Source organism: Botryllus schlosseri, chromosome 13 (assembly GCF_051294905.1).
Source record: "Botryllus schlosseri isolate E-star chromosome 13, Bs_hap1, whole genome shotgun sequence".
Classification (NCBI taxonomy): Eukaryota; Metazoa; Chordata; class Ascidiacea; order Stolidobranchia; family Styelidae; genus Botryllus; species Botryllus schlosseri.
In genome coordinates this window covers 4995284-5003707 of record NC_137248.1, presented here as the reverse complement: position 1 = coordinate 5003707, position 8424 = coordinate 4995284, and the positions used below count along the sequence as shown (strand labels likewise).

The window sequence follows — 8424 nt, the reverse complement described above, 5'->3', positions numbered from 1 at the left end:
GCGATTACTTTTTATTTGTACAAGGACTATGACATAAACTCAACATTCGTGAACAAGGAAAATATATTATACCGGGTTAGTGATAGCACAAACGTCTGATTTACAAACGCCACTGCTCATTATTACGTGAGAAGTATTAGCTTCGCTCATGATTGCGTAAGAAGTATCCACACATAGTAAATAGATATTAGACGTACATTGTAGGGGTAGCGTGATTGTAAGAACACCTACTGAGCGATAAATCAGGTTATCAATACACTCAGGACCGTAACTGCCGCACCCCAAACCCCCAATCGGAGGGCGAGCTCGAAGGGAGCCCCAAATTATTTCGTGAATCAACATAAATGATAGAGGAATTTTTTCGCGCTAGGCGGTATTTAATGTTGCCATATATCTTTATTATTGGGTGCCCTCCAAGAAAAAAATACACACGATATATAGAAATGGGCATTTCGGCGTCGGGCATTACCGCGCCACGACGCACCAAGACATGTGAAGTTTTAGGTTATGTAACATGCGACTCTGAGAAGTGTACCAGAACGATCGGCAACGAGAAAACCTTGTCTTAGCAATCTGAACCCCACAGGACAAATGTCCTCCCGCCGAAAAAAATATTTACCGATACCAATTTTAAATCGAGTGTTTTTTTTTAGTTTTGTTCATTTGGGCGATTTCAATATCTTTTGACATAGCAGACAGTAGGCGGCGAAATAACATCATGTAACGAAGTCATTATACCAACACGTCCACCGAATGTTTATTTATTATTTACGGCTTAATGGTAGGGTTACCATATATTTCGGAAATACGAAAAGAGGACACTTTTTTGAAAATGTTGAGACTTAAAACGTTGGAGTAAAATCCGGAAAAAGTGGTCTACTTTCCGGCTCAACTTCCAAAATAACGTATTTCTATGAGTTTTCCCGTTGGTTGACTAAAAAAAGCTAAACTTTCTGACTCAGCTCCCGAAATAGCCGCCGGAGCGTTACTCCAGTTCTGATTTAAAATTTTAACATTACGATTTCCACACGATGCATTAAAAATCAACAGCTGCTGCTATATATCATAACCGAACCATTCTTTGCCGTTTCTCGTAACTGCAGCTTGCAGTATCTAAGTAGAATGCAGAATTTTATGTTCACTTTATCTCATTCTCATATGACTCTATACCTGAAACGGGTGCCAATCGTTATTTCGCAATTCTTAACCTGCTGCCATAGCCATCCGCTTATATGCCGTATTAGCGAGGGTTGTAGCTAGAATGAGGACCAAAACAGCAATTCGTCCCGCACTCAAAACGTTGGTCTTGGGTCCCAATAAGGTGGTGAATTTTCAAGTTGAAGATTGAATTATCGTCGATAATATTAGTAATTGCATTATATTACTATTAATTATCAATCCTCTCTCAGCCCCCGATAGTCAGATTTACATGTAGGGCTGAGGGCACGTAATTCATAATTATGACATCTAGTATATTGTTGTAATTACTTTATTGTTTGTTGTAAATTGGTGACCTCCGGTCTGTTATATAATCTAAAGACATTGCAGTGGCCCAAACGTAGCAGACGAAAGGAAAAACTTTCGTGAGACGCACACACAAATAATTGTCATGTCTTTATTCCTCTGTGGGTGGTCCGGGTGTACATTTGTATTGTGGGCTCAGATTACAAGGCTGGGAATATTAGTCACGCCCACCTAGAGCGGCTATTGACGATGGACACATGCTTAAAGTTTTGGCCAAGGTGTTTCTTTAGTAATACACTTCTTGGAGTCGCATATTGGTCGAAACTGCATTTTTCTTTTGGTATGTCGTGACGTGGTAATGACCGGCACCAAAATTCCGATTCCCATAAATTATGCAAACTTTTTTCATGGGGGGTGAGAGGTATGCATTTTCAAAATCAAGATATCAAGAGACATTTAAATCGCGATGCCCGAAAAAAGTTTCCAGTTAACAAAATCTCTTGAAGATACTTTATAATTTATGTTGGTTTTACCAAATACTTTTGAGTCCCTTTCGAGCGCGCTCACCACCCTATTGGGGAGTTTGGGGTGAGGCAGTTACAGACCTGGCATTCTGGCAAGAATACAAATCTTTGGATGCGATAAATCGTCCCCTATTAAGTTGGGCGATGGGTACATTATGACGTAGAAAATTGACTATCATGGTAATGATCAGCACATTCTGGATGGGATAAGAGATGCTGTCCAATAGCCGAATTACAAGCAGTAACTTGATCATAATCATGCAGTGTGTCAACAGACTGCGATGATGGAGTTGGAGAAACATTAGTTATTCTAATTTGCCGTGGGACATGCTGGCGAATTCTTTTCTGCAAGAGCTGAGACGTGCGACCTACATACCGACTATCACATCGGCACGTGTATTCATATATTATGTTGCTTTGATTTGTCGCAGGTAGCACATCTTTTTGCGTTGCAGGCATCCGAGATTTCGTCATGAAGATTATCTTAGGTTCTACTTGTTAAAACATGCCTCACAGACGACTTCATTTGTTTTTCAAACCTGTAGGACACTTTCCCAATCCAAGGAAGATGCAAATTTTACGATCCATGGTCATTTTAATTATATGATCAGGATAACCATTTGACTGAAAGATTGACCGATGTTCTCCAATTCAGAATCAAGTTTGTCTCTACTACAAATCATCAGAGCCCTGTGCACAAGAGTTCTTATTAAATTTACTTTACGTTTTACTGGACAGAAATAATCCCACGAAATGTATTGCCCACTGAATGTAGGCTTACGGTAAACTGATGTAACAAAATTAGTACCCGTCTTTGCAACAACGACATCAAGGAAAGGAATGCTAACGAATTACTTTTTCCATGGTGAATTTCAGTGACGGGTGAAGACCATTCAATTTGCGCAGAATCAAATCACACTGGGATTCATTCTCAAATATGGCGAAGGTGTCATCAACATATCTTTGATACATTAATGTATGTCTGCCACTACAGTCCAGGGGCCGGCAACCTTTTGTGTGCAGCGTGCCAAAATGTCGAAAAATGTCACATTTTTACCAGCTTGCGTGCCAAACATTCAATTTATTACTATTCAACGTTTTGAGCAAGGAGAACAACCAACCGTTTTTCTGCAGCTGGCAACTGCATCCGTTACGCCAGAGATTCTTGAATTATTGATCGTGAAAGAGAATAAATCGCTTAATGTACGTAATATTTGCATAATTTATTTTCAGTCGCACAATGATCGATCTTCTGTGGCTGATTTGGTAGTTTCCAAGTCCACTGTGTCCGGTGCCATATCCAATAACTGACAGGCCAATCAGTTGTGTTACGATGATATGGTCTGATGATGATTATGAAAATGAGCCCACCCCCATATCATTCAAGTCGGTTTGGTGTCTCATTAAGGTTGATCAGACACTAGATTTGTCTGCAAAGCTCACGGCAAATATTGTCGTTGCTCCAAATATATTGCAATCGCTTTCACGCCAGACAAAACTGAAAGAATATCTCCTTCCGAGACACGAACACGATTCCAAATTCCCATTTCGACACGGGGCTCATTATTTTCCTCCGCAGGTCTCATTTGATACGTGCGGCTCAAGCTGCGGGCGCTTGACTATTCGGCGCTGGTCACTTCGGCGCCTTGACAGTGTACATCACGTCGCACGCAATGTCGAACGTTTTGGCCAGCATGCGGCGGTTATTTTGTTTCTAGGCTTTCTCGCCGCCAACCATTTTGGAAACGCATACACCGCACGGGAGTCCGGATGTCCGAAAGTTTACGTCTAGGTCGTGTCTTCTAAAGCGTGAAAATGCCCAGCGCCGGAATGCCCGTTCATAAGTTGCGCTCGCGTAGACTGCACACGTGCACAGTGAACACTAAAGCATCCAAACGGTTCAATACGATATTCGGTTGACGTTCTTTCATCACTGCTAATAGAATTGATTCATTTTTGTACATTATGCATAGTTTAAAAAAAAACATTTTCAATATTAATATATATTTAATTATTTGGGGTTCCCACATTATAGTCAAGACATTTTTTCACATTTTTCGCATTTTTTCAAGATAAGTAAAATATGCCCTAAAAGACTCTATTTTATGTTGATTTATGAAATAATTTTGGATCGTCTACGAGCTTTGTACATTTTGGAAATTTTTGTTTAAATTTTTGGAAAAATATGGTCTCAATATGTCGTTTGCGTGAAATCATTTGCCGTGCCATGAAAAATCATCTCGCGGGCCACAAACGACACGCGTGCCGGGGTTTGCCGACCCCTGCGACTATACACCCGCTTCCAAAACGAGGCTTTTCGTTACGTTACGTTTTCGTTTTCGTTGATTACGGAGTCAAAATATTAATTCACTACGACTTGTGAGAGCTAGTGAGTGGTGCGTCGTAAGTTAGACAAGTTTTTACAATTGCGTCCGAAATACAACAGTTACACAGGTTTATTGGAATTATCCCACGTCAGAAAAATTAACAATTATTCACGATTTTCATTCGCACTCATCAGGATTTTTCATTCGCACCACCTTCGTCATTCGCACTGCATTTTTTTTTTCATTCGCACAAGTGCGAACCGTCACTCAGGTTGAGAAGCACTGCTCTGGAGAATTTGGCGAGCTTGGCGCGTCTGTAGAATTCGCAGCGGCGAGAGTCCGAAGCGATATTTACGCGTTTCTGTCTTTACTTACCCACTTATCTCTCCATCATAATCTCGTTATGTAATATTCTCTTATTAACAAATGACTTGTTAGTTTACTTTGCCCTTTCATAAAAAATTGTTAACTGTCTGCAATCCCTACGATTAGTTAAATGTTACCATTGGTATAAGGTATCGAACAATATATTTCGTTTTTTTTTTTGCATCAAGTTCTTTGGCCAAAAAGGGGATATTTATAACGAAATATATTGTTAACGCCATTTTACTATTTGATCATTGAGGAGTCTATTGAAACATTACCTAATTCCATGAAGTGAAAACCCGATAAGACATTTGTGATACCTAGTAATCTCTTTGTGTCGTGTGAAATAGAGATAAGAAGAAATAAATGGTGCGATGTTTCTTGCATAATCTCTCGTGGCTATAATATATACGCGTGTAATACCACGTAGATACATTTTCAATTCAATTTTCATGATTCGGAAATACTGTAACGTCGTCGCAGTGTTGGAATGACTCGAGTCATGAGTCACTTTTTCGTATGACTTGACTTGACTCGAGTCACTTTGCAAAAATGACTTGACTTGACTTGACTCGGCGCTTCAAAAATGCGGATTGACTCGTGACTCGGACCAAAATTTACGAGTCAATTTCAAGTCATCAAGTTAACGGTATCAATCAAATCAGTGTATTTTGTGCATATGTTCGTATTGTTCGCGGTACGCCAGTGTCACTTGTGAGAGTAACTAGGCATTCACTGAATGTACGTTTGAACGATCCTCCATTATTGCATCACAAATATATTGACCACAGACGAAATGATCACAGCTTACGTTGTCGTAGTAGTATAGTAGTAGTAGATGAAGAATAAGAATACAATAGAAATTAACATATCTATGTTTCTTGGACGGCTCAGTGCTAACATTGCGCAGTGATCACTTTTACCAACCCTCTTGAATGATTCAAATTCATATCAATTTGTTACAACTTCTCGAGGCTTCATATTCGATCCTATTGTCTGATATTATAACAGACTGTAGCATGGCTATACAGTTAGTCGCGTATTTTATTTGCGGTTCTACGTGTGCGTGAAAGACGCCTTCTTGCGTGCATATTAATCTTTATATTAGTTATTTGATGCAAGATAAATGGCAAATTATTCTGTCTTTCACACAGCTAGCAAAATGTAATGACTTTGAACCGTCACTGATACTTCGAAAATTCAATTTGACTTGAATTGTGACTTGACTCGTGACTCGACTTGACTTGACTTGACTTGACTCGAGTCACAGCCAAAAAACGAGTGACTTGACTTGACTCGAGTCACTTTTGAAAATCGATTGACTTGACTTGACTCGAGTCAAAATGTGCAATGACTCGAGATGACTCGTGACTCGAAGGTAGTGACTTGATCCCAACACTGCGTCGTCGTACGTTGATTCAATAAATTTACAAGTCGTGGAGACATAAACAAAAGAGTTGACCGTGACTTGCTTCAAATTTTAGTGTTTTTGGCTGTAACTCGTTTTGTGTTCACAATAGTTCAAATGAGCATTTTTGCATCAATTATTGAAATAGCTTCAGGGGTTCTTTTCCTATATCACATACTTTACGCAATACAGCTACTGCATGAGCCGCTACGTGATGTTGCCACATATATTTGGTCTGGGACTGTTGAAGCAAACAGCCTTTTCGCAGACGATAAAGAAATTTGAAGGCATAGCATTTTACCATGATCGGGGGTTCCAGATTAGGAATGATTGGTGTCAAAGATGACTAATTGTTAGTTAAACTCGGGCAACAAGAAAAAGACTGAACTGCTAGACGCTAGAGGTTCACCGCAGCAGCAAGTGACCAAGTAAACATACAGAGAACCCTTCTAATCTGCACAAGCAGCTGATTCTCCCGGTAGCAGTGATTTTGAAGTTGCACAATATTTATCCGATCATTCATCTAAATTTACTACTTTGAAAGTCACTGTAAACCAAATAAACGACAGAGATCTTTCCCAGGTTTTTAATCGTTGATTTTCTTGAGACGGCGTCTTCGTTCACGTTGATGGTATCGTGGTAAAACACCATTGGACGAGTTTCCGGTTTGAGAATGGTATAGGTATCCGCATTTCATGAGTGCTCGGGAATTCGTGAATAATGGTCAATTACTTGAAGATCCAGCAGAATGCATGATAAAATTGAATACCGACGACGCTATGTGCATACCAGACGATAGAAAACAGCAAGCCTGTCTCTTACAAGTCGTGGAGGATCTCCGGCAAAGGGTTCAAAATATTCGAAAAATCAGCCCATCAATGTGATTGGTGTTGGATTTTTGTTAAATTATTCCGTTTCTTTATTATGTTGTTTCGCATCGTTATCCATTTCCACGTTGTGTTCTTACGTTTCATGGAATAATAAGATATTTAAAATGTCGCTGGGCAATTGAATAGTGCATTCACAGTTATACTCTTTTTCATGACGAATGGTGCAAAATGATGCTCAGTGTTAGGTAAGTTTGAGAATTTCCAAGGCAGTGTGCAATACGAAAATGGCGTCCTGAAGTCGAAAAAATATCTAGAGTGAGGTTTTGAATCAGCTCGAACCACAAGAGCTGCTTAAAACCTGACATATATGGCATTTTAGTGGACTAAGTAAAATCGTGGCAATCAAATAGTAGAGAAATTCCCCATTTTCAGCCGATTTTCTTTTACAGCTCATCATGCACATGCACACAGATGTAAAGCCCGGGTTACAGAAAAAAAAACAGCTAGAATATGTTTTAAGGCATAAGGCATGGGAAACGAACTGAAAACCATGACTTTTTTGAAAGTCGGTCAATTCTGAACAACCCTATTGTCTAGGGTGATGAACCTAACTTCGGGGGGTTAATTAAACATCTCCGGGTGAATACCCGTTGGAAGGAACGAAACAGTACTTCGTCAGTCCCCCAAAAACACTTAAGTCATGGGCTTCCATAAGGTGATAAACCGTCCCCCATCACGTAGTTCGCTTTTGCCACGAAATTATAGCGGAACCGTTTCGTGAGCCAGCGCCATGCGCGAAAATTTTCGATAATTCATGATAAATCGGTCAATAAGATCGGGAATTGCATAGATATTGCTATAAATTTCATGTCCTCTCTACTCAGATTTACTGATATAGCTGAGTGAGGTGTCCACGAAACTGTAGAGCCCATGAATAATAATTAAACATATTCGGGCGGGCGGACCCGTCGGTATGACTTCGTTACATGATGCTATTTCGTGACCTCCTGTCTGCTATATCAAAAATGTAGAATCGCCCAAACTTACTAAGCTAAAAGTTCACACGATTTCAAATTGGTATTTCTTCACTGTCATATAATTTTCGGCGCCAGTTATTTAGGCGCCTATGGACAATTATACCTATACCTATTTTGTATATATAACGAAGTTTTCGGTCAGCATAAGGGCAGTCCCTTTCGGAAAAGGTTTTCTCGCTGCCGATCGTTCTGGCACACTTCTTGGAGTCGCATATTACATGGGCTAAAACTTTATATGTCTTGGTGCGTCGTGGCGCGGTAATGGCCAACGCCGATATGCCCATTTCCATAAATGTTGCGTACTTTTTTTTGGGGGGGGGGAAGAGTACCCAATAATAAATATATTTGGCAACTTGAAATCGTGCGCAGAGCGAAAATTTTTTGAAAAAGTTGCACAAATTTTCAAAAAATACTCTGTAATTTATGCTAATTCACGAAATAATTTTGGGCCCCCTTCGCGCTCGCCCC

The 8424-nt window shown here is 39.9% G+C and overlaps 1 protein-coding gene across 1 annotated transcript in view; it reads left to right on the top strand.

Annotated features, from left to right (window-relative positions):
* Positions 1-8424, top strand: part of LOC145453621 (uncharacterized) — a 181558-nt gene that overhangs the window by 88002 nt on the left and 85132 nt on the right. The gene's annotated exons all lie outside the window — the stretch shown is intronic.